The following is a 26,460-nucleotide window of genomic DNA, read 5'->3' as shown; positions in this document are numbered from 1 at the left end:
AGAAAAACACATGCAAGACAGAAAACCAGATCTAAGCTGGAACTGGCAGCTAGAGAAGTCATTTTGTTGGAGCCGTTACTGAAGACTGAAACATTATAGACTCAGAAGAACCTTTGACAGCAGTAGGTGATATCATAATAACCTGCAGAAGATAGCTGGATCACAGTTTAGACTGGATAACAACAATTTCTAGCCTGAGTAACTTACCCATGCTAACGAAGATGGAAATGGAATTTCACATCTCACTCTTACGGGGTTTTCCTGTATGTTGTCTAAAATGGATTATCATTCTACCGCTGATGGCAGAAACTTGCTCAGCTTATAACTAGGATGGAATAAAACTACCTTATCCAGGTATGAAAGGCTATTATTTGAAAATAACTTTTCTTCCTTGCCCCAAGTATTTTCCAGTCTGATTTGTAGTATGAATTTCCTGCATGACATTGATTAGCATGAAATGGATTGCTCAGTGAATCTTCTAATTTGGGCTTTTGCTAGACTAAAACGATTCACTTCAAGGATTGTTTGTATCATGCCAGTGAAAAAGTTCTCATTACTTGTTTTGGAATTCTGAATTGGGACTGGTATTTTAGTGAATCCCAAAATGTATTCTGGTTCGTAAGAGCTAGACTCTTCAATGTGTGTGTTCAATTCTTTATCCTGGTAAGTTTCGTCAGTGAGACTGGTCTGGATTATAATTATTCATCAAAAAGACTGCTACAGGATTTTCTTGAGGAGATCTAAAGTCTCTTGCCAACCCTTCCATTACAGGTAGTATGTTTTCATTTCTTGCCCCGGTTCTGTTATTACAGCACCATCAGCCGATTTTCTGTGGCTTACAGAAATACTGCACCTTTTCTTCAGCTTCACATGTCCCTACTCCTCACTTAGTGCTTGCTAAAACAAGTAATTTATTTTGTGTTGTTATGAAAGTGCTCCCGCTCAAACTGTGTATTTGTGCTGATGATCTCCTGCGATAAGATACTGTACAACTTTACAGTGTCATCCACTAACCACAGCAGCATGCAGGAGCTCACATGATGGTCATTTAATATCCATGACTCACAGTCCACAGGACTAGGATTCCAGCCAGCTGGGATTTGTTCTAAGTGGTGTGAAATGACAAACAGTGCATGAGATACAGCTCAGATACCAAACACGGTGGCCAAACATTTTAAAAAAAAACCAAACATGGCTCCTTGCCCTCTCCAATTAAATAAAAAAAACCAACACCAAAACCAACAAAAATTGAAAAAACCCACCAAAACCCAAAGAAACCCACCAAAACCCAAAAAACCCACCCCAAGCAAAAACCAACCACCCAAAAAAATCATGCAATAGATTCACGCAATGGCTATTGAATATAATTTTTCAAACACTTAAGAAAAATTAAGTACCAAAATAAAGGACATGTTGTCCGGCTTTTCTAAGTGGTTTCTGCACTCTCCCTGATCTCTGGTTGTTTTCTTACCTTTGTTTTGTTTAACTTTTCAGTTTGAGTTTTACGGTGGAAACCGCTGACTGCTGCAAGTGTGCTTGTAATCTTTCTGTCTGATTTTTGTATTTAAAACTTATTTTCCATGGCTTGATATTCAGCTGGGATGTTATACAGTTGCAGAGTGCAACAGGGATTAGATGTTACTCTGTGATTCACCCAGTCCCTGAGGAGAGCTATATAAAGATCATCCTCTTCCCCTTGGCCCCAGGGAAGCCAGGAGGCAGATTATAAGCTAGCGGAAAAGACAAAGGCCTAAAGAAATAAACCTTGCCATCTGCAAAGAGGTTCCAGGAGCACATGCTCCCCTGCTCTCACTTTGTATGGAACTGGGAAAAAGCGTGTTCCACTGCTTGTCTACTGATAGTATAGCCATAAAGACACAATTTAAGGAAAAATAAAACCATTAAAAGTTTTCTTTCCCACATTGTGACGGCTTCTTTCACAGAGAGTGCTCAAGGTTTCCTTTTCCAAGTAGAAGAAGACGATGTGGAAAGGCAAATCTTGGAGACTCTGCTGTTTGCAGATGTCTTTTCTCTACAGCCTGTGAATCCTGAAAGGCCATTGCCTTGTAAGGGCAGGTTATTTTCAACCACTCCCTTCATTTATGTTCATGTTAAACCCACGGCTTAAGTGGGGCTTCTATGCTGGAGACATTTTGCACTGGCTGTCTGCCCAGGGGTGTGCTGCAGCAAGAGCAGACTCTGACAGAAATAGGTGGTTATGTGTGTAGACCTCTGAGTCTTGAAATGAGAATATTGCTGCTAGAGGTCAAGGTTTACGCTTGCCAGCATCTCCCTCATTTGCTGAAGTCAGTTGACTGTCCTTTGCCCGTGCTGGCTATTTTAGTAAAAGTCCCACAATGGTGGGGATTTTCTCATTTCAGTCCTTACAGAAATGACACAACTCAGATACTTTTGCTTCTGAGACTTCTGAAGAAGTTCCAACTCTGTGTTTTCATGCTAAAATTTCTTCTAGATTACTTTTTTACAAGTGAGAATTGTTTTAAATTAATTTCTATAAAATATTAAATTGTATTGTTATGTGTTTTATCTGAGGCTTTAATATTTTAAGACTATTATTTCATTCTCCAGAAACTCCTGTCTTCCCTAATGTCTCAGAAGCAAAGCTCTCAATTCTAGAAATCAAAACTCTCATATCTGGTCCCTATTTTACTTTTCCATGTTTTTTTAAGGAAAAATCAAGATGTGATTTGGAAAATCTGAAGAAGGAACCTGAAAACTGACAGCTATGACAACACCTGCCTCAGCTTTCTGTGTTCTGAGTGGCACATTTAGTTATATTTATCCTCCTATTTTTGCATCACCATTTTGTCCCACATCTTGTCACATGGAGCAGGGTTTTGCTGCTTCAAAGCCTTTGACAACTGTAAAGTCACTGCTAGATGTAGCTAAGATGAAAAGCCTTTCCAACATAGAGGTTTGGCCTTTTTACAACAAGAGCAGTGGGGTTTGTTTTGGTTTTAATTTCGATTTAAGAGTTTTACTGTAGCACTATCTGTTATTACCATTTGCTTTACTAAGGTTTCACTGCCTTTCATTTTTAATGTTCATTACATTAAAATTTGGATGTTGTTGGTTTTTAAATACATGTTGCTATTCATGTTACTGATAGCAAACTCAAAGTGCCCTGTACAAGCAGGTAATGAGATCTGTGATGATTCTCAGTTCCTTGGGGAATTATTTTTGCCTTAGATGGCACTTTGAGAACACTCCGTCCTTGCACAAGTAAGCTTTCCTTAGTTATAAGTAGACACTTATATAGGGCAAGATTGAAATCAGTGATAAAGGTTGTAATGACTTCACTGTGTCAAGGATTTTAACCATAGGATAACGAAATACAGAAATGAAGAGAAATGAACAATGTACTGCACTGTCTTCCTTGGGCTGTGAAAGGACATCCCTTTTGGTATGAATGTTGGATCTCAACGAAGCACTGCCTCTTCTGAAGTGAGAGCTGTAGTGTGAGTGAAGATGAATCCACACCATGCTACCCACTGTTTTGGGGGGTTGGTTTGTGTTTTCTTGCCAATAACATGCAAGGAAGGGAGAGGTGAATCTGTAAACATTTGTTCTCTATTAGTAGATGATATTGCTAAGATATGTTTAAAAATTTGGTTGACTGTCCTCAATTTCTCTGCCATCTGATAGTCTCAGCTATATTTGTTACAGATTACTGAACACTGAATCAGTAAATATCTAGCAGAGCCTCTCAGTTACCTTTGGACAATACCTGTTCCTTTCTACCCATTTCCATTGAGTATTGAGCTATTCAGAACCCATCTTGTGTCAGCTGTGCTCTGGATCATACTGATGCTTTCTGGTACAGATATAGGAATAAAAGGAAAATATTAAAATTTTCAATTAAAATTGGGTTACAAAGAATCTAACAGACTATGATGTTTTGCTGAAGTATTATCTCATCTTAACTGCCTTAATGTCATATAACTGGGAGGGAGGGAAGAAAAAAAAAAGGTGTGAGGAGTTGCACAGGTTTGGAAAAATTAATTTTTTTCTACCTTACTCTATGGTTTCTGATTTCAAAATAGAATGCATTGGCATTGGCACTGCCTTCGTTGGATTAAAAAAAAATGGTATTTTGAGCCCTATCTTGCATTGCAGGGCTGGCAATGCTTCTTTACCCAGTCTCCTGCTAAATCCCACAGGCCTCTTGATAAAGGGCCCGAATCAAAGCACTTTGCTCATCTAATTCACTACACTGCCTCTCTCTCTGTGCATCAACTACGAGCCCACTGGTCCTTCTTTGTACTGCCATGCACAATTTTTTCTATTTATCTTAGCTGTTACTGTAAGAGGAATACATGCTAATTGTCTAGGTCCAGGTGTACTATCAGCATGCTAATTTCTATTTATCTCAGCTGTTACTGTAAGAGGAATACATGCTAATTGTCTAGGTCCAGTGTACTATCAGCAAGTTTGCTGATGACACTAAGCTAGGAGGAGTGGCTGACACGCCAGAAGGCTGTGCTGCCATCCAGCGAGACCTGGACAAGCTGGAGAGTTGGGCGGGGAATAACCTGATGAAATTTAACAAGGGAAAGTGTAGAGTCCTGCATCTGGGCAGGAACAACCCCAGGTTCCAGTATAGGTTGGGAAATTACATATTAGAGAGCAGTGTAGGGGAAAGGGACCTGGGGGTCCTGGTGGACAACAGGATGACCATGAGCCAGTACTCTGCCCTTGTGGCCAGGAAGGCCAATGGCATCCTGGGGTGTATTAGAAGGGGGGTGGTTAGTAGATCGAGAGAGATCCTCCTTCCCCTCTACTCTGCCCTGGTGAGACCACATCTGGAATATTGTGTCCAGTTCTGGTCCCCTCAGTTCAAGAAGGACAGGGAACTGCTGGAGAGGGTCCAGCGTAGGGCAACAAAGATGATTAAGGGAGTGGAGCATCTCCCTTATGAAGAAAAGCTGAGGGACTGGGTCTCTTTAGTTTGGAGAAGAGGAGACTGAGGGGTGACCTTATTAATGTTTATAAATATATAAAGGGTGAGTGCCATGGGGATGGAGCCAGGCTCTTCTCGGTGGCAAACAATGATAGGACAAGGGGTAATGGGATCAAGCTGGAACACAAGAGGTTCCACTTAAATTTGAGAAAAAACTTCTTCTCAGTGAGGGTGACAGAACACTGGAACAGGCTGCCCAGGGAGGTTGTGGAGTCTCCTTCCCTGGAGACATTCAAAACCCGCCTGGACATGTTCCTGTGCGACCTCACCTAGGTGTTCCTGCTCCAGCAGGGGGATTGGACTAGATGATCTTTTGAGGTCCCTTCCAATCCCAAACATACTGTGATAATGTGATACTGTGATGCATATTTCAATTTGCATAACTTAATAGTTCAGATATGCTGACTTCTGTTGCCACCACCTTTCTAGTCTGGTTTTCTGAAGTCATAATAAGACAATCATGTCTATGTGGACATATTGTTTTGTAGCATTGGTGAAGACAGGATCAGAAAAGAGTTGGTATTTTGGAGAGTACATATGAAATCACAATCAAGTTGGGGGATCTGTTTCATGTAGCAAAATGTCAAAAGAGCCTAAAAGGCCTTTAAATGGGAAGGACTGTATAGGAACCACCTTCTTATTTGCTACTGACTTGTTTCTCCTGTAGAAGAATGCCCCAATGCAACTTGTTATCTTTTGTGGCTTCTGTTCAGCGGATTGAGTGGATTAAAAAAAAAAAAAATAAGAAGACCACTTCATAGATGTACTGTCTGCATGAATCGAACTGTGGAATTCAGTGTCCCACCCCACCTGGACCTTGAAAGTGTTCTAGAATCATTCAAGGAGAGAGGGAGGGAAAGTCAGAGAGCCTAGAAGCCATGAAATATTACAGGGCTGAGGCTGGGTGTCAGCTCATTTCACAGTAAAACTCTAACAGCAGGGAATACTCTGTGCCCGTGTGCAACGGAAGCGCTGGTGACAGCACAGTCAGTGATAGCACTGCCTTTACGGACCATGTGGGAGGTGGGGAAAGGCGCAAGGTGATGCAAACAGCTTCAGCAGAACACTTCCCAGAGAAGAGAAGGTGGTCAGTAGGAAACTCCCTGCTCTTTCAGTGAAAGAATACATCCAGCTTTCTCATAATGGCAGAAGTAATTAAAAAGGGGATTAACTCAGAGGAATATAAAAAACACACCAAAACTCTGTCTCTTTAATGAAATCCCCTACATGCTTTGCCAGCAGGGATTCTGCTAATCTAATACCTGTTAATTTTCTTTCTAATTAGGGCTATAGCTCTCCAGAAGCTGTTTTGTATTTAATATAAATATGGTTAAGGGGCCTAATTTTCACTCAGGGAAAGAATCTGGCATTGTGGAAAGAGATTTTAGAAGAAGAAAGTGGAAGACACAGTAGACAAGACACTGGAAGACCAATAGTTTGTTTTATCTTGGCTCAAAACCACCATGGAAGGTGCATGGAGCTTATACTACTTTGAACAGAAGGGGATTTTAGAGGGAGAAAGCTCAATGTAGCCATAAATGTATTAATTTTCATTACAGCCATGTTTTATGCAATGTTTGAAAACTCAAAAAATTATGGCCTCTTTGCTGTTAGCAGAATAGAATTATGAGTATCTGGCATCCTCCTCCCTCCCCAGTGTCCCTCAAGTGGTGAAGTGCAGCAAAGAGAACATCTGGCTGCTGGGGAAAGAGCACCTCTGAAAACGAACTGTATGTGTATATTTATTGCCTCTTTTGAGGGCAAATGCTCCATTTTAAAAGTTAGAGTGAAATATCTGAATGAAATAGATTTTGATCAATTAAATTTTTGTTGAGCCTAAGTATTTTTAAAGTATTTTTCATTACCTTATTACACAGGGGTCCTGTAGATTTCCCCTCTGAATCACTGGACTCCTGGCAAAGCAGGTATTTTGTAACTCAGTTTCAGGGGAGATCCAAGAGGACATTGCCAAATGTTGCATTCCCAAGCACGTGCAGAGTCTGAGGTTTCCCAAAACTGTAAGTTTAAAAGGTCTGGGAGAGTGGGGGCTCTGAAAGCTGCAAGCCTCCCATCACAGAATTGAAATTTAGATTTTAGAAGTCCTGGAGTAGGCTTCCAGGGTCTGTAGCGGGAGTATTTTCTGTATGATGAAGTTGTCACAGAACTGCGAATCGCAGAAGCTGCCCAGAGCCTATAGAAAGTGGCCTGCAAACACAGATTTTGTGTTGCCACAAGATTAGTATGTGGTGATTATACTCAAGATTATTTTGAAAACCAGGTCAGCCCAGAATGCACTGATATAACTTAATGTGCCTTACAAAATTCTCTTGCTAACAGTAAATCCTCTATTTTTAGCTCCACTTTGTGAGAGCTGGTCAGAATCCTTGTCTGCAATTCCCCACAAGCAGTAACTTAGAGTTAGGTTGGAGAGTAACGTGAACAACAAGAGTTTCAGGAATCACGGCTGTATTGTGGAACACATTCCATCTAGAGCATCCCCAACTTGTTTTGAAAGATAATAGATTACTATCTTCTCAAGAGATAATTGTTTCCCACAATTTTGCAGAGAGTCACTGAGACTACATTTGGAAAAAAGCTTTCAAGGTATTCAGTCTTCATCCTCTTATTGGCAGAGATAGCTCTTTACTGTACGATATCTATATCTTGATCCAGCTGAAATAAGTATATCACAGAATCCCAGAATCGACTGGGTTGGAAAAGACCTCAGAGATCATCAAGTCCAACCCTTGCTCCAACTTCAGTCTATTTGGAGATCATGGCACTAAGTGTCATGTCCAATCTCAGTTTAAAAACCTCCAGGGATGGCGAGTCCACCACCTCCCTGGGCAGGCCATTCCAATGCCTGACCACTCTCTCTGTAAAGAATTTCTTTCTAATATCCAGCCTAAATTTCCCCTGGCAGAGTTTAAGCCCATGCCCCCTTGTCCTATTGCTAACTGCCTGGGAGAAGAGACCAATCCCCACCTGGCTATAACTTCCCTTCAGGTAGTTATAGAGAGTGATGAGGTCACCTCTAAGCCTCCTCTTCTCTAGACTAAACAATCCCAGCTCCCTCAGCCTCTCCCCATAGTTCTTGTGTTCAAGTCCCTTCACCAGTCTTGTTGCTCTTCTCTGGACCATCTCCAGCACTTCAATATCTTTCCTGAACTGAGGGGCCCAGAACTGAACACAATACTCCAGGTGTGGCCTCACCAATGCAGAGTATAGGGGAAGGATCACTTCCCTTGTCCTGCTGACCACGCTATTTTTGATACAGATATAGGGGGCTTTCACAACTGTTCTACTCCTTAAAAGGTCACACTGAGCTGGTTTGAAAAGCATGAGGAGCAAACTTCAGGGATTCACTTGAAGAACTTGTACTTGAAGAAATTTTGCGAGTATTATCACACTGAGTTTGACTTCTGCAAGGAACTGGACATGAGGTTACAAGGAGAGGATGCCTGGTAAGTCTTTAAATTCTAAAGGAGCTTATGGCCACCTGTCATGGTGCAGTTATGTCTTGCAGTAATGTAGGGCGCCAATCAGGAGGAAATTAGGTTGTTTGTTTCCTTTCCGAACTTTTAGTTATTCCCAATAATAACCCCTTCTACCACTGTAATTCTGTTCACTCTGACAGTTTGTGTTTCACAAACTCTCATACTATGCTTTAATCCTTCAGCTTTTAATTTGGTGACTTTTTTTTAATATGAATGTCCTTACACACTGACAGAACTTACACACTAAATCAAACCAGAAGAAAACATCAGGAGATGTCAAAATGTGAATGAATAGAAATCTCAGCTGGAGTATTCCATACCATTCCATACCATTCCATACCATTCCATACTTCAGAAAATGTATGGGCCCAATCGATGTACTTTGCAGAGATTAAAAAGAATAACTAGGAACTGCAATCAGCAAGGAAAACAAAATTAGAATTAGGTTTATTTAGCCTGAAAAAGACAAATCCAAAGGAAGAAAGGAAAAATATTCCTTAGATATGCAAGTGGTAGCTTGGAAGGCATAGTTTGTTCTCACAGCATTCACAATGCATAAGACAACAGATACTGGGTCGAAACTGCAGTAAAGGAAATTCATGGTCAAACCAGGGGAAAAAAATATTAAAGGGTATTCTAGTAGTGAATTATATTGCCTAGAAAAGTTGTTAAATCTCCATCATTAGGGGAGATATTTGCCATTGTTTTAGGCATTATTTCTCCATCATGACTGGATATGGGTTAAAAGAAGGAACTAGGCTGATTTTTGAGAAGACTTCCAACCATATTTTCTATAATATGCTTGAGAATAAGTAGGAAAGGACTATTACAGTTTGGAGGTGAAGCATGAAGAAATACCCAAATATTATGATCTTTCACATGATTCTTTTGTTGGGAAATACTACTACTACAAAAAAAAATAATTACTTGGATTTTCCCTATAACATTAAGATTTTGAAAAACAGCTGGCTGTTCTTCTGTTTTGTCAAATGTGATGAAGTGATACCCCTGTTGTTATTTTTCTTTTTGCTCTATGATAGGAAGAACAATAGAATAAAGACATCATTTTTACTCTGTAGTTGTTTCAGGCATTAAAACTCAGGTATTGTCAACCTTGCAATGGGCTCTCTTTCTCTGCTTTTGCACAAGACTCAAAACCTTTGTGATACTCCATTTTATAAATGTCATCACTCTTTTGCCTCACAGACAAGGCATATGGTATGCAATGTCTGCAGACAGTTTGCTCTATGTATTTGAACAAAATATAGGATATTGGTATCTTATTTATGATGTGTTTATATATCCCCTCCAAACCTCCCACTTTTCTGTTTATACAGAGCTTTTACAACCTGTCTGTGAAAATGAATTAAAGAGTGATTATCATATGATTGATTTTTTTTTTCCTCTTAGCTTGGTTTCCTAAGGAATGACACTTAAGCAATCCTGCTTGCTTTCTTAGCTGTTCTTTGCATATACATGCATCTTTTATATCCACTGGCCAGTTTCAGTGAGATCTAATAGAGGACTAGAGATTTTGAACATACTCAGTTCCTAGATACTTGATGAAATTAGGCACAGAGTAGGAAAGGGTGATACTCTTAATCCTCATGGGGGGAAGATAGCTGCCTATGTTACCTGTCAGAGATAGTCTTGGAAAAGCATTGTTATGAATGCCCAGCCACAGGAAATGCTTGGTCCAGAGTCTATGGCTTCAGATAACAGGGGATCCCCACAGCAAACTTTTTGTTCCTGCATAGACTCTCACACTCTGGTCATTAAGAACGGGGTTAAGAAGTTTAATAGTCAGTTATCACAAGCCCGAAAGCCATTCAAAATTAGTCTGAGTTAGTTCACGTGCTCAACCAGCTTCTTGTTTTCTTGTAGAGAAATTCTATAAAAATTAAAGTCATGATCAGAATCCTAAGGGTAAATCTGAAAACAACAAAAGCGGAGAAATCCAAAGGTAAGGCTCTGTGCTCTTGCATATAAACCATGCATTATGAAAACTATTAGTACTTTGTGCTAAATTTTACAATGATTGTTTTAAAATCCACCACAACCCAAAGCCTTTAATACTCCTCCTAGCTCCCCCTTAAAAATTATTTTTCTGTTGGCTTTTCTGGGTGTGAGGAAAGCAAATGTCATATTGGCTGGCTGCCTCTTCTCTTGGGCATGGTCACTGCAGATTGGCTCTAGCCATTATTTGTTTGTTTTTCAAATGTTCTGGGGAAAAATGATGGGACAGGAAACGTCTGAGCCTGTCTGACACTCCTGCAGCATGAGCCCTGCTGCAACAGCTGGGGCTTGTTATTTTGCTGGGTATTCCTTGGCTCAGGCCGAAGTTTCTTGGCACTTTTTCACCTCTCTGATTCTACAGCTCCTAGAAAAACTGTGTCAGAGACCAGAGTGCATAGATGTGCCTTATTTGCTCTGGCCAACCGCACCTGGGGCCTCCACCCATACCTTCTGCTCAGGGGCTCCATTGCAGTGCAGTCCCTGCCTGAGTTACGTGGTGAGTGTGCCGGTCTCTAGCTCCAACTGTGTTGCAGTCATGCCTGGCCATGACCTGGCTGGATCTTGACCTGTGGACTCTGCTCCTAGCTTGACATTGGACCTGCCTTGTCGCTATGGACTTGCCTGGCGATCATGAGAATGTGATAGGCTCTGGCTGCTGATCACAGGAATGTGTAAAACTCTGGCTGCTGCTGCTGCTCTTAGACCTGGCCTGACTCTGACTTGAGGATTTGCATGTCAGGCTTGGCACTGAACCTACCTTGTTACCACAAACTGCTTGGGACTACAGCAGGCCTCATGCCTCAGATGTGCAAGGTTGTGTTTTATCTTAAAAGGGAAGAGGTGCTTACACCATCTGACCTTTCCTTTGTCTCCTCTGTGAGGAAAGTTAGTGAGATGGAGCAAAATATTGTAATTTTGACCAGCCTGTGTACATGAATTTGCTCTTATCCCTCATTCTCACACATTCAAAGAGTCCTGGCTAAAATCAGGTGCTTACATGCACATATTGTTGTTTACACGTGGTATGTGTACACTGCTGGGACAGGTGCCACTAAGGCATGGCTTGCCCTTGCTAACCCCTTCCCCAAGGAACAGAAATATCCTTCTGAGAGGATATAGTGGAACTTAGATTCCATGAATTTAAATTACAGGTGGAGGAAGGGAAAGAGGGGAGGAGAGCTGGGTATTGTTGCTGTCTGCTTCCCTGTGCAGAGCACATATTTGTGCATGGATTTCCAGCAGCAGTCATTGATGATCGCATCAGCAGTAATGTCCCTTGATGCTTGCAGTCCCTCTTAAGGAGGCCAGGGACTGGAGCACTGCATGGAAATGGGGCTGAGAGCAGGTGGGGATACTAGTGACAGGTGAGTAGAGAGCATAAGAGCTGCTCTCTGTGTTGAGAAGTTCCATCCAGCCCAGCATCTTTTCTCTCACAGCAGCTAACAGCAGGTGCCTGTGGAAGAACAGAGGAGCTGGTCATTTCTGTAGTCAGTCCTGCCTTGCCATCTCTCCTCCATATCTCCAGCAGTCTCTGCGGTAGAGACTTCCTGGTCAAGAATATGAACCGTTCTATCTAAAGACTTCCAATGGACATGAACTTCAAGCATATGTTCATTTTCTTTCAGATAAGTTTGTTAGGCCTACCTAGGAGTGGGTGACATAGAATGTGTAATTTCAATGTGTATTCTGCAGCCCTCCCCTCTCTATTTTTTTCTTCTATGCAAGGCCTTCCCTTCTAGAGATCTACCTAGGCCTGCTGGGGCATGTTCAGAAAAATATGGTTATATCACATCACCAGTAAAAATCCTCTTACCATCTGAAGCTCCATCAGTTTTGTGAGTTTTCCTGGTAGAGCCTGGGTTGTCTGTTTTGCTGTGCTTTGTGTTCTTTCATGGGACAGTAAGGTAGAACCTTTTCAGCTGATGTATGTTGTTTCAATTAAGGATGATTTATTTTGTTGGGTGGAAAAGAAGCAACACATTACCTTGTGCCCTAGTTTATTTGTTCCTGGAACAAGTAGTCTTCCATGGCTGATGGAGGGTAACTCGACTGCACTTCTGAATTGTCAAATGCATCTTGTATATCTACATGCAGCAGGTAGAAGCCCAGCTTCCTTCTTTCACTTTGCTGTAAACTTCCTAATCTAGAAACTTGAATTCCTGCAGTTTTCCCATCCAAACAGCACTGAAGATTGTCTGACTAGCCATGCTTCTATACACAAAACTAATTGCTCTTCTTTCGACTAGATGGAGCTAGCTCACATACTGAAAGCTACTAGATGTATGGCTAGATGGGTGGATCAGGTTATTTGGCTATATGAATGATTTTATATTTATATTTTTTTATTATTTTACTTATTATTTAATGTGTTATTCCTGAAGGTTTTCAACAACAATGACCACTATCTTGACCTTGCACTTGCACCTCTTTCAGTAAAATCCTACCAGATGACAGTGGAGAAAGCAGGAATTTTCTGAAATTTATTTCTGCTGCAGATATAGGCAAGAGTTTCCATTATCCTGTTCTTGTAGGAGCTGCAATGACAAAGTCGTGGGAATTGCTTGCATGGAAATTAAACCCTTTGTGGATTCAGATAAGCAGGATGTTGGTTCTCTGGAATTCATACGTTGTTTTAGGACGTAACAAGTGCTACCATCATTCTCAATGTGTGACTGAACAACTTGTAGGTGTCATCCTTCCTGGCATCCACAGAGATGGAGGATGATACTTACAATTTTACAGCTATTGGTGACCTTCTTTGCTCACCAATTTGAAATCAATTATGTACTAATACCTTTGTTTACCTGGAAGCTGACATCCTAGAAGCAAAACAAAGATTGGTCAGTCCCCTGGGCTGGCTTATAGTAGCTTAATAAAATGTTCTTTCATTGGCACATTTTATGTTCTGGTGCTAAAGCATCATGGACTGTTTATCTCCTGATTGTTTCCAAGCTAATTGTTTAACTGGTACATAGTTTGGCTGCAAATTTTTCTGGCAAAAATTGAATTAACGGAGATCTCAGGTGTGATTTCAGACAAATAAAATCTGCCTCACATCTCAACTTCATTTCAAAGTCTTGAAAGAAAATATTAAAAAAATGACAGAAATACAAGGAAAACAGTTGAGAAAATCAGTTTTCTTTTTGGTAACAACAAAGAATGCTTTTAATTTATTTTTTCCTTTGTTTAGCAGTCTATGTCAACCTTGTAAAATGATTGAACTTGGGATATTTCCTGTCAACTAAAAGATGTTTTTGAGTTGAATTAAATCGGCACTTAGAATTCCACCTTAAATTCTCCAAAGATGGCACTTGCTTAAGGTTCTGAAGATGGGAATATGATCTGCTAAAAATCAGACAAGTGAGCAGAAACAAACTATGACTTCTGCCCCAGGGGTAATGGAGATGGAGATGAATCCTGACAAGCACACACATGACAAGACCTAGGCAGAGCAAGAACGGGTGACTCACAAATTGTAGTGGCACGTTCTCTCCAAGGGCCTCAGTGTGCAGTAATGCCTGAAAGATCTCAACCAGGATCACATGATGCATACACTGGTTGGTTGACTGTTGAGCCATATAATAAAACCCACACAAATTAAGTATAAAACAGCCTCTGGTGAGCTATAGCCCTAATTAGAAAGAAAATTAACAGGTATTAGATTAGGAGAATCCCTGCCAGTAAAGTATGTAGGGGATATCATTAAAGAGACAGAATTTTGGTGTGTGCTTCATGTTCCTCTGAAGTTGATCCTCTTTTTAATTACTTCTGCCATTATGAGAAAGCTGGCTGGATTCTTTCACTGAAAGCGCAGGGCAGGGCTGCAGAGAGTTTCATCCATCATTGTGGGTGACAGAGAGAGAACGGAGGAGTTTCCTACTGACCACTTTCTCTTCTCTGGGAAGTGGTCTGCTGAACCTGTTTGCATCCCCTCCTGCTGCCCCTCATCTGCCACATGGTCAGTAAGGGCAGTGCTTTCACTGACCATGCTGTCCTTAATGCTCCCCTTACACATGGGCACAACACTTTCCCTGCTGTTAGAGCTTTACTCTGAAATGAGCTGACACCCAGGCTCAGCCCGAGTCTTTGGAGCTGGGTATTTCTTCATTCTTTTCCTGGCAAACTCAGTTACAAAAATAAGTCTGATCCTTGATAGAAGTTTGATTTGCAAAACTGTAATGTTTCATGGCTTCCAGGTTCTGAAGGTGGTTTTGCTGCCTTTCGTTCCTTTTCAGCTGTTCCTGTGTGTCCACTCTGGTCCTTCTTTTCTCTGCTCAGTTTCTTGTTATTCCTTTTCTTTCTACTCCCTCTGCATCTTTTTTGTCCTCATCTTATGTCCTTTTCAGTTTGTGTGATTCAAGCCATTCTGCCCAGAATTCAGGTCTCCATTGCTTTTGCCTCATTTTGTCAAATCAGAGGACCATCCCCTTTTGCCATTTGAAAAAAGGTAATCCTGAAAACATAGATATGTGGTGCAAATCTCCATGCAAGCTCAGATGTGGCAAATACACAGAGCAGAACAAACAGCAGCAGCATTCAGGGCAATCTGAATTGGTCTCATTTTTTATTTCATCAGTGACCTCTTTCTGGCCCACCATCCTGAGATTCCAAGTCCATGAAAGAGACACAAGAACTGTATCCCCTAAGTCCACCAGAGTGGACTCTGCAGCAAGCCATCTCTCATGATGTCTGCTAGGCCTCCAAACATACTGTTGGTCTACCTTCCTGCTAGCTCTATCAGGTAACATAAAGGCCACCAAATTCCAGATCTAAAAATAGGAGGATTCTTGTCTCCCACACACTTGCTGCAAATCTGCTGTGCATGTACAATACAGATCACCTGTCCCAGATGTAATGGGCTTGCTGCACTTACAGTGTAGTACTTTTATATGCACTCACAGTGTAGAGTTATCTAATCATGATTATAAGGAAATTACAGTCAGGTCTTTGGCTTTCAAAGTCTTCTGTTCTTGCCCATGTCCCTGCCCACAACAGCAAACTTTTGGTGAAAGATGGAGGTCTTTTCCAGCCAAAATGATTCTATGATTCTATGAGGCATTCTGCCAGAGTCTGTTTGGGGGAACAGATTGACTGGAGAGTGTTGTCCAGAAAGGAGGTAGTTTTTACAGTAGGTTCAGTTCTCAAATGTCCTTTGAGAAAATCAGGTATGGGTTTTAGTTAACACTCTGAACACTGAGAAACAGTTGTTTATCTCCCTGGCTCTCAGATAACTGCAATTCATAAAAAGTGTTTTTAAAGTGTTTTTTCAGGATGCAATTATTTATCTCAGCCTGGGTAGTCCCATTCTTCCAACATGAACTGTTCTCATTCAGGGTCTAAAAACATTGTTTTATTTCTCCCAGGTATGCTCTGTGCTGATGGCTGTCTCCTTCCTATTAGATATAACTACATTTCACAAGTGATGGAGAAGACTCCAGCAGAAAATATGGATAGACTTTGGCAAAGCTTTTGTCCTTTTAAAGCCATGACCATACAAGGTACACATGGTATGAGTTCACCGACGGTATTCTGGCAGACTCTGTAGACAGCTATTGAAAACAATTTTTGGCAGGGATTTGGCTAGCTGGGCTGTTACCACACTTTTTTTTTATAGCTGTTGTGGTTTAATTTGACGTGGAAGAGGTGATGTAGCACACACAAAAGCTTAGGTTCTTACCACTGTAATACTAAGAGTATAGACATCAAAAGGTGGCAAATGTGTTATTACAGCTTAATGAGTTACTGTTTGTCATTGCAAATCATGCGAGGAGTGTTAGCTCGTTAAGCTTCAATAACCTGATTGCTTCTAATCTTTTTAGAAGATGATAAATTTAGCTTGTACATTTTGAGGATATTGGATGTGGGTCTGTTATCCTGACAAATGAAGAGGAAGCCGCATACCTCTAAAATACCTGTCTTCTTCACTAGCCCAATCTCATTTTCTTTTTCAAACCTGTGCAATGATGGCTGCATTTGTTAACTATGTCTCAGCCAGTAAATGTATTAGAGGATTCCTTGTTCTGCATGTGCTCAATAAATGCCTATATGAGGGCTCCAAGAAATAATCTTAACAATAGTCAGAAGGTAAGGCTGCATTTGTCTTTTACTGAATTAAAATCCTAGATTGGGTCATAAATGTGAAAATGAATTCGCTGTCATCAGATACGATAGTTTCTGTTTATCTCTTTTGTTCCACATGTGCGCACACGTGCGCATGCACACAGACACACAAACACACATGCACACAGACACAGACACACACAGACATGCTGTTTGTCACAATTCAGTACAGCTGGTAATTTTCAGTTCACCAGAAGCTCAGAACAGCAGAGAAATTGTTCAGTCAGGCTTGATGTGGAGGACAAGTGTTTGCACACACTCCTCACTCTCTTTCTGGAAGAAAACTATCAAAAGAGGTTTGGAAAAGGAATGTCAAAGAGAAGAGAGTCAACACATTTACCTGTTCTTTTTAATATTCTTATTGCTGATACACAGGTGCAGGTCTGCCACGGTTTAGCTGAAAAGTGAAGCAGGAGTTTAGATTCAGTATTACTTTAAGTGAAAAAGTGGACAGGAGCAAAGCAGGTAGCATTTCACTATTGAGAATCGCCTACTGTGTTGTACCAACAGAAAAGGCTTGAAAGGTCTTTCTAGAGAAATAACCTATTTATCTCTTTCTTCTTTCCTACCCTGAAAAACTTAATATGTCTCATAACTCTCTGAAGAGGGAGTGACACACACACCAGAAAAGAGTTTGTTAGCTCAGGCATTTGAGTGGGATTGAGTGCACCCTCAGCAAATTTGTCAACAACACCAAGCTGTGTGGTGTGGTCAACACGCTGGAGGGAAGGAATGCCATCCAGAGGGACCTCAACAGGCTTGAGAAGTGGGCCCATGCAAACCTAATGAAATTCAACAAGGTCAAGTGCAAGGTCCTGAACATGGATTGAGGCAATGCCAAGCCCAAATACGGGCTGGGTGGAGAATGGACCGAGAACAGTCTTGACAAGAAACACCTGGGGGTGTTGATTGATGAGAAGCTCAACATGACCCAGCAATGTGTGTTTGCAGCCCAGAAAACCAACCATATCCTGGGCTGCATCAAAAGAAGCATGAGCAGCAGGTCGAGGAAGATGATTTTCCCCCTCTACTCTGCTCTTGTGAGAGTGCACCTGGAGTACTGCATTAAACTCTGGGGCCCCCAACATAAGAAGGACATGGACCTGTTAGAGCAATTCCAGGGGAGGGCCACAAAGATGATCAGGGGGCTCGATCACCTCTCCTATCAAGACAGGCTGAGAGAGCTGGGGTTGTTCAGCCCAGGTAGACCTTATAGCAGCCTTCTAGTACTTAAAGGGGGCCTACAAGAAAGGTGTAAAGGAACTTTTTACAAGGGCATGTAGTGGTAGGACAAGGGGTAATGACTTTAAACTGAAAGAGGGTAGATGTAGATTAAATATAAGGAAGAAATTCTTCACTATGAGGGTGGTGAGGCACCGGAACAGGCTGCCCAGAGAAGTTTTGGATGCTGCATCCCCTGAAGTGTTCAAGACCAGGTTGGATGGGGCTTTGAGCAACCTGATGATCTTTAAGGCCCCTTCCAACCCAAAACATTCTATGATTCTATGCAATACAACAAAACTAGACAAAGATAAACACAAAATGATGATAAAGTGGCTCTCTTCTACCATTCCACATACTAGCCTGTGTCCCATAGAACAAAGTCTTTTGATTCTACCACTTCAGTCATCCACCAAGCACCAGACAAAAGTCTCTTTGGGGCTGTATACTCAGTGCAAGAGAAGCTAGCTTCTACTGAGAGTCACCAGTAGATTCAGCTATACTAAAAAAATAAGTTGGAGTTATGCAGACACTCAAAGCCAAATTCCGCTGTTTCCCCTCTTTCTTTCACTCAAGGCCAAAATATTTCCTCAGATATACATGTTCATCTCCATTGAAGGTAATGGGCACTAAGCAAGTCTCAAGGCTACTGCATAGAAACCAGCTATTGTTTTCTGCGGCAAAATACATTTTCTACAGTGTAAAATATGTCTCTCTTTAAAAATGTAAACTCCAGATAGAAACTCCTCTTGACATTATACCAATGTTTCTAAAGAATCCCTTTCTCTTTGCTATATTAACTGAGCAAGGAAGCGGAGCAATTTATCAACGGGGTTTTTACTACTTAGAAGAAAAAATCATCCATTTTAACGATAACATTAACATCAAGATTTAAAACCAAAGTGTATCTTGTCTTTGTGAAAGAAATCTGAAATTTAATTTTCAGTTGCATATCTTACATCTACATCTAGGAGCAGCAGGCAGTTTACTGAAATCCATCCTTCTCTGTCATTGGCAATTTCGCAGAAAGAAGGCCTAAATGTAATATGAAATATGAAAGTATTTAACACATTACAAAGATAGATAAGTATACTTTTAATATAGATACATTGAAGTGGCATGGCAACCAGTTAAGTTCCTTTGAAAATGCCAAACCAATTGTTTAACTGCTGCATGGAGCTGTAGGCAAGTGTCCTAGTGAGTTGCTCATAATGTATGAGCTATTGTTTATATTATACAGTGAAGACAAACCAAATCTACAACCTTCTCAAGTTTGTTTACAGTATGATCCAGTTAATTCCCATCTGATATTGTATAACCAGCTCTACTGTATTCAGTTGCTAACAATTTTTGACACTGAGCATTTTTCCTGGTGGTGCCACTATTCATGATCAGGGAGCAGGGGGATGAAATCTTGATGGGACTAGAAAGGAGCAACAAGACGTGGGAGGTCCAGCTACGCTGATGTGACTCTCCCATGTTCACCTTATATGCTCTTCAGTGGTTTTGTTGAGCTACAACCTTCTGGTGCCTCCATTTACCAGGGTATAAAATTTTATACTTCCTGTTCTTATACTTGCTATAATAGAAAGTGGAAAGTCAAAAACCCAATGATAGCTTTCACACCCTAAAGGCAGGCAGACTGCCTACACAGTTTAAAGCTGGAATTTCCTTTACGCTTTGGACAATGCAAAAACAGACCATACAAACTATGCGGTATTTTGACTGCAGGAATGACGTCATGGTTATTCTGCTGTCACTGTAACTTGTGCACATCCTCAGACCTTTCAAAACTTTGTGAGAGGTTCCACTAGGAGGTAATTGGCATTGCTTTTCTGTGTTATGTACACTGATTAATTCAAGCAGAAGACAATTTTGGCTGAGCAAACTATGCAGCATGATGTGTATTCCATTAAGTACTGTCATTCCAGCCGAATGTGGTTGGTCTAAACTAAGACTGTACTGAAGATAGCAAGGTTGGTTCAATTATTCATTTGCACAAAACTCACTCCTGTTCTATTATTTCAGAATCAATCACAAATGTTCATCTGCAACACATAAGTGAACATTGTTCATGGTAAGTTGAACTGTTTGTTTGCTGCAGGTTGCTGTCGCAGGGGTAGTTGATGTGAACTCATGGGAGCTACTTGTGATACATTTGCTTTGACCGTTGGAGAATCATTTGTAGCCTGCTTTTGTATGTGACTGTTTTACAAACTATTTAAACAAGGATAAAGATTTTAACAGAGGAAAATATTAAATAATAAATGAAAAAATACTTGTGAAATAAGAAATTATCCTGTTTGTGAACAAATACTTTCATCCCCCTAAGAAATTAAGCGTGAACTGTGTGAATGCCATTTAGAAGTTATCAGAAGAATAGGTGGGCACAAGCGGTCCTGTGAAGGACCCTCTGGATTACGGTAAATATAGTTTGTTTCTGAGTGGAGTAACAGCCTTCCAACACCTACACAGACATGCATCACTGCTCTTCTGTTTTCATCCTAATGCGGCCGGTGGGTAATCAAAAGCATCAGGGGGCACTCACAACAGTGAACCATTGGGAGCTGTCTTGAGTAGTTCCAGTACATTCGTCTGGACAAAAATGTGAGTGTGGTGTTATTCTATTTGACAGATACAGATTGGGAAAAAATAATGGAAGCAAGGAATGAACAGTTATTAGAACAATATTGATGCCGTGGCTGGGTCTGCTCAAATGATACATCCAAAAATAGAGTAAACTCATATCTACACAAAGGATAATCTGAAAAGTGGTGACTGAAAAAGCCTCAAATGTAAAGAGAATAAACAACTGAATGCGAACTTCTGGCTAAGAGTGCTTGAGCATGCTCTGTGAAAAGCCAGGCTGTTGAGTAACAATAGGAGGTGGTGCCTTGAGGAAATCACCACGAAAATCATATCCAGTCTCAACACACCAAACAGTCTGTCATTAGGAAAGGGTTCAGATAATATTTACAAGTCTGTAAAACCTATGTAAGTGTGACTGATGCAATATGCTATTTAGTTTCTATTTTAAAAAAGCTTAAAAAAAGACTCATTTATGTCACATGAACTCTTGAACACTAAAGAAAATGGCAGAAATTAGATTCCTGGAAAGTAAATCAAGCTAGAAATAAATAAATAAATCAAGCTAGAAATGATGTGCCTACTTCTTGGTGTGGTTAGTTGACCCCCGGAAACTACTTACCTAGACATGAACCTTGCTCCTGTCACTTGAAATCTGTAAGCCAATATTGGATATCTTACAAAAGCTGCATTCCTTCACAGTCAGGATTTATACATTTGTGAGTGTTTTCAGCTGTTGGACCAAATAGATCAGCAATCAAGTAAGCTCAAAGACCCAGTTACAGAAGAGGAAGGTATTTCAAATATCTGACTTGAAAAGCACTTAAGTGAAAATATTACTCACTGACCAAACAGATTTATAAAATGCTATATGAATATTGGATAAATATATATAAGCAGAATAGTAGTATGAACTTAAGAGAAAGGAAGTCATCAATACTAAATTTCTGAGCATTTTACCATAATAAGAAACAGTAACTGGCAACTTGCCTGGGACAGGGGAGTCTCATCTAAGTTTCTGTGAGGAAGCAAGGGTCTCATAGCATGTGCAGATGAGTTGTAATGTATCTCAGGCATAAGTACCATTTGATAACCATTATGCTCTCTGATCACTTTCTAATTAAGCTGCTTTGTTACAAATATCATGTGCATCTGTACTTTATTTGTCATATTCTTCCTTAGACTTATTGGCTCCAACCTGAAGCCTAGTTTTTGTGCTATAGGGCTGCTGGAAAAGTTCATCTTGTCAGTTCTGGGTGCTGAGTTGAAAACTTAATTTCTTCTACAGGCTACTACCTATGCTCATCTCCTTTGAAATTTCCCCCCCTTCCCCCTCCCCTTCCCCTTCCTTTTCCCCTTCCCCTTCCCCTTCCCTTCCCTGCCCTGCCCTTCCCTTCCCTTCCCTTCTCTTCCCCTGCCCTCTTCCCCTGCCCTTCCCTCTTCCCCTTCCCCTTCCCCTTCTTTCTTCTTTCTTCCTTCTCCCTCTTCTTTCCTCCCTTTTCCCTCCCTTTCTTTCTGCCTTCCTCCTTTGCCCCCTTAGAATTTTTGCCATTATGAGAAGAGTGTAATTATCTCTAGTTTTTTTCTATTCCTAAGTAAAAAATATATAACAAAAAGCAGAAGATAGAATTTTTATTTAGTTTAAAGTTGTAAGAATATGTTGAAAGTATGTCGAAAGTATGTTGAAAGCACAGTCATGTTCAATGTATTTTGGAAGTAAAAATGAATGATATCCAAATTACAGGGAAGCAGGTACAGGTTTGAAGTCTGGAAAGGCAGAAAAGCTATGTTCAAACCTGAGTGGCTCCACCAGTCAATGTAATTATGGCATCACTGTTTCTATAGCTAATGGCACCCCAAGCTGACTCCTCCTTCCACTTCAAAAGACCAGGTCAGTTGGAATCAACCTTTGGTACAAGGCCTTGAACTCACATCTCTGGACCACACTGTTTGCTCAGCTGCTTCAAACGTGTATTGAGTTTGCTGGTGCCCGAAGTGCAGTCTGGGGGAGAACTGGTGTAATCTGGTGTAGTCCTCTTTCAGCAGCCTACATACCATTGCAAATCTTCAGTGTCACTCTTTCAGCAGATGCTGGGTACATCTACTGCCCTCCTTCCCACCAGCATGACGTTATAGCCTCCAACTTTCCTTCCTGCCAATGCAGAATCTACACCAGCTACCCGTAACAGGACCAGGACTGGTTTTCATAGCTCCTGTACCACAAAGAGAGGAAAACGAATGGGGAACTGAGCCAAAGGGGAGCTGAGCCGTGGAGTTCAGAGAGATAATTTAGTGTGCCAGGATAAGTACATACTTCCTCAGGCACTCAAATGTATTGATGTATCTTTATGGCATGTAACCTATAAAATACAGTGATCAAACTTTTGGCAATGGGGGCTTCTATAGCTTCCATATGGACTTCTGACTCCATTGCTGATGAAATAAAGCAAAGTACGTACAGCGAGCCAGTGTAAAAGTGACAACTGCTGTTTCATGTATCTTATGACTAAGGAATAAAAGGTAAAAGGAGCTTTTGACAAAACCAAATAATGACAGCTTCTGGACGCAATATTATATTTGACCGCCTTTCATCTCTTTGAATGACAATCTTATTTGATGATTCTTCATCCAGCTTTTCACCTGAAAATACAGTGTATTCACATCATCGCTTCTAATTGCATGCATGAAACTTATTGACATATTTTATGTTTTACACTGCTTGCTTGTTTTATTTAGTACAAAAAGAAATGCATGAAAATGGACTTCAGCGTTACTAAGGCATAGTGTTTAATAACAAGGCATTTGGATATAATAAGAAACCTCCAAAACCCCAAAAGGGTATTATAAGTGAGCTGGGAGAAGCACTACTGTGTTTTAAATGAAGTTAATAAAATTCTACTGACTTCACTATCAATATCACAAGACTTCTGTGCAAAATCTCCCCCCAAGACTTTGGCGATTTAGTAAAATTTTCTGTGTTCAGGTTTCTAAAGAGTGATTGCATGTGTGATCAGCTTCTCCACCATCCATTAAAGAAAAGGAAGGGAAAGAAGAGAAAACAGTTTTATTCATTACTACTGTTGGTTACTACTGTAGTATTTCTGGTTTTATGTAACTAACGTTACATGATGTGTGTGACAATTATTGTAATATTTCCATTGTATGTTTCTAAAGAAACAAAGACATTTAAAATGTCTACTAACTACCAATGTAATGTTTTATCATCCCCTTGTTTGGTTATAAAGCAAATGGAGAAATGAAAAGATGAATCTCCATATTCTCATGCTGTACGAGCAACATTAATTAATTCAACATGACAAGCTTTGTGAAGTATCTGGGTAAGTCAATCTAGTATCATTTTGTTCATGAAGCCCAAAATATAGACTGACAAAGCACAAGTATGAAATGCTTTTCAATCAGTTTAATCAAGTAGAGTCAATGTAAAGAAAAGGGGCATTGTCAAGATGTGTCAGTGAACATTTGACCTGCCTTGAAGTTAATATTGTTTTGTGCAGATTTCTCTTGGGGGGATGCCCTCTCTGTTCTGCATTTCAGTTCTAAAAAATGAAAATTTTCTTTTTGACCTGGTGAGTGGCAATCTATAGTAGGAATGGATATAGGAAAGGTGTAACTTGCAAATCATTATCCACACAGAAGCTGAGCATGTGAAATCAGACCCCTTCAGGAAATGAGACCATTTGGCATGACTTTTGCCTGGATTGTAGGAAATTCTGCTTTCTCTGAATTAGATTTTGGCTGGTCCTTGCATTGAATCATAGAATGGTTTGAGTTGCAAGGGACCTTAAAGATCCAAACTTTCACTAGATGAGGTTGCTCAAAGCCCCATCCAGGCTGGCCTAGATGCCAAAGATGGGATTATAGAGCACTAAATTGCAAATGTGATGGGCAGCTTATTTTGATCTCTTCTCTGAGGCACAAGGAGACTTTGGCATGAAAAAGACACGGATGCGCAATGAGCATAGCAGAGCTGAGTGGCCACAGAGCTTGGCAAACTCTAGGTCTTTTTAAGAGCAATGGTGTGAGTTTGCCACTCTCAAGTGAGAGTTCAAGAAGGATTCCCTGGTAAGATAATTCAGGATTTTTCCCAGGAGTTCCCAAAGCTGCATTACTTCTCTGCATCCCAAGTATCCCTCTGTTCCTTTGCATGATCCAATTGATACGCAAAGCAGAATTCCAGTCTATATTTCTGAAAATATCTTCCCTGGCCTCTTTTCCCAGTGCTTGATCTAATGCTGTGGTTTCTGATCACACTCAATATGCAGAATAATGTGAATGGCCAAATTATGGTACAAAATAATTCTGGTTTGCCATTAAACCTACTTGTCTGCCAGGGAATAATAAGATTGTTTCAAGGGCTTTAAAAACTATCTGTTACTCTATCTGAAAACTGCAAGTTGGATAGGATTTAAATTCAATATGTGTGACTATACACACATATGCACACCAGAAATTAGAAAAATAGCTTTTAACGTTTTTTTCTCAGACAAGGCTGTGGAGGTGATCAAGATCTGGAGAACAGTTTTAAAGCCCATTTGTTACAACAGTATTTATTTTAAGGTTTTATTTAATTTCCCAGACTCTCAGCACTTGCTATGAAAAAAATCATCATTGTCTAGGTGTCGTGGTAACCTCAGACATGTGAATCAAGTTTGCTGAGATATGGAGAGATCTGCAAGCAGAATCCTTAACGAATGTCTGAGAAGGCTGCTCTTCCACCTCTGTCAAGTGTTGAATGTTACACCCAGGAATGAAGACTGAACTGTCAGTGTTAAGTTTCATGCCTCTCCTGACAGATGAAAAGACGAAAACCACACATTTTCTGGATTTCAGCCCCACTGATGGTTGCCATTTGTGACTCATCTCCTGCTTCCTGGTCCCTTCCCCTCCCCAAACCTAGATAGAGTCATGCCTGGAGCTCAGCAAAGCCCACAGACACACTTAGAACATTCCCAGAGGATAGTAAAGAATCACGGTGGATTAAGTTGTACTTTCAACATGTGTACATCTGATCTGAGCAGGTTCCATATTAGCAACTCATCTGCAGGGCACGTTTTTCAGGCAATGCTCCAAAGATCATGACTACACATTTTTCCCAACCTGTTGATCAGTGAACCACAAGTTCACAAGTCTGGAGAGCTCTCCAAAGCATGTTTCTCCCGGATCTCTTGGAACCACAATACTATGTTTAAGTATTGCAAGTTCTTGTAATGCAATTTTTTTTAATGCTTCCGTCTTCAAACTTGGCTGGAATGAGGTTAGAGCTACATGGAAAAGAATGATTAATTCCGGTTTATCAAATCACAGGAAAAGCTGGTGTCTGGTTCCAGCTCTGGAGGTGCACTGGTATCAATCTTATTTATTTGGACTGGTTTACCCTTTATAGAATGGAAACAAAGAATCATAGAAAGTCCTGAGTGGAAGGGACACACAAGGGTCATCGAGTCCAACTCCTGTCCCTGCATGTGACAACCCCACAGTTCACACCATGTGTCTGAGGGTGTTGTCCAGTCTCTTCTTGAACACTGTCGGGCTTGGGGCCGTGACACCTCCCTGGGGAGCCTGTTCCAGTGCTCCACCACCCGCTGGGTGAAGAACCTTTTCCTAATGTCCAACCTAAACCTCCCCTGGAACATCTTCCTGCCATTCCCTCGGGTTCTGTCATTGGTCACTGAAGAGAAGAGCTCAGCACCTGCCCCTCGTCCTCCCCTTGTGAGGAAGCTGTAGCCGCCATGAGGTCTCCCCTCAGTCTCCTCTTCTCCAGGCTGAAAAAACCAAGTGACTTTAGCTGCTCCTCATACAGCTTCCCCTTCAAACCTTTCACCAACTTCGTAGTCCTCTTCTGGACACTCTCCAGTAGCTTTATATCATTTTTATCCTGTGGCACCAGAACTGCACACAGTGCTCCAGGTGAGGCCGCACCAGTGCAGAGCAGAGCGGGACAATCACCTCCCTCACCCGGCTGGCAATGCTGTGCTGGATGCACCCAGGACATGGGTGGCCCTCTTGGCTGCCAGGGAC

At 40.9% G+C, this 26,460-nt stretch overlaps 1 long non-coding RNA gene across 1 annotated transcript; it reads left to right on the top strand.

Moving 5' to 3' along the window:
• On the top strand, positions 1–24,486 carry LOC309436535. The gene is made up of 6 exons (XR_014183360.1): positions 1–354; positions 2,691–3,479; positions 8,297–8,445; positions 15,858–15,992; positions 19,864–19,912; positions 22,267–24,486. It is a non-coding gene; the product is annotated as an uncharacterized lncRNA (long non-coding RNA).
• Positions 24,487–26,460: the final 1,974 nt, after the last annotated feature.

This window comes from Streptopelia decaocto (assembly GCF_964273445.1).
Source record: "Streptopelia decaocto genome assembly, chromosome: 2".
Classification (NCBI taxonomy): Eukaryota; Metazoa; Chordata; class Aves; order Columbiformes; family Columbidae; genus Streptopelia; species Streptopelia decaocto.
Note: the sequence above shows the minus strand (reverse complement) of the source record. Positions and strands in the feature narration are given on the sequence as shown.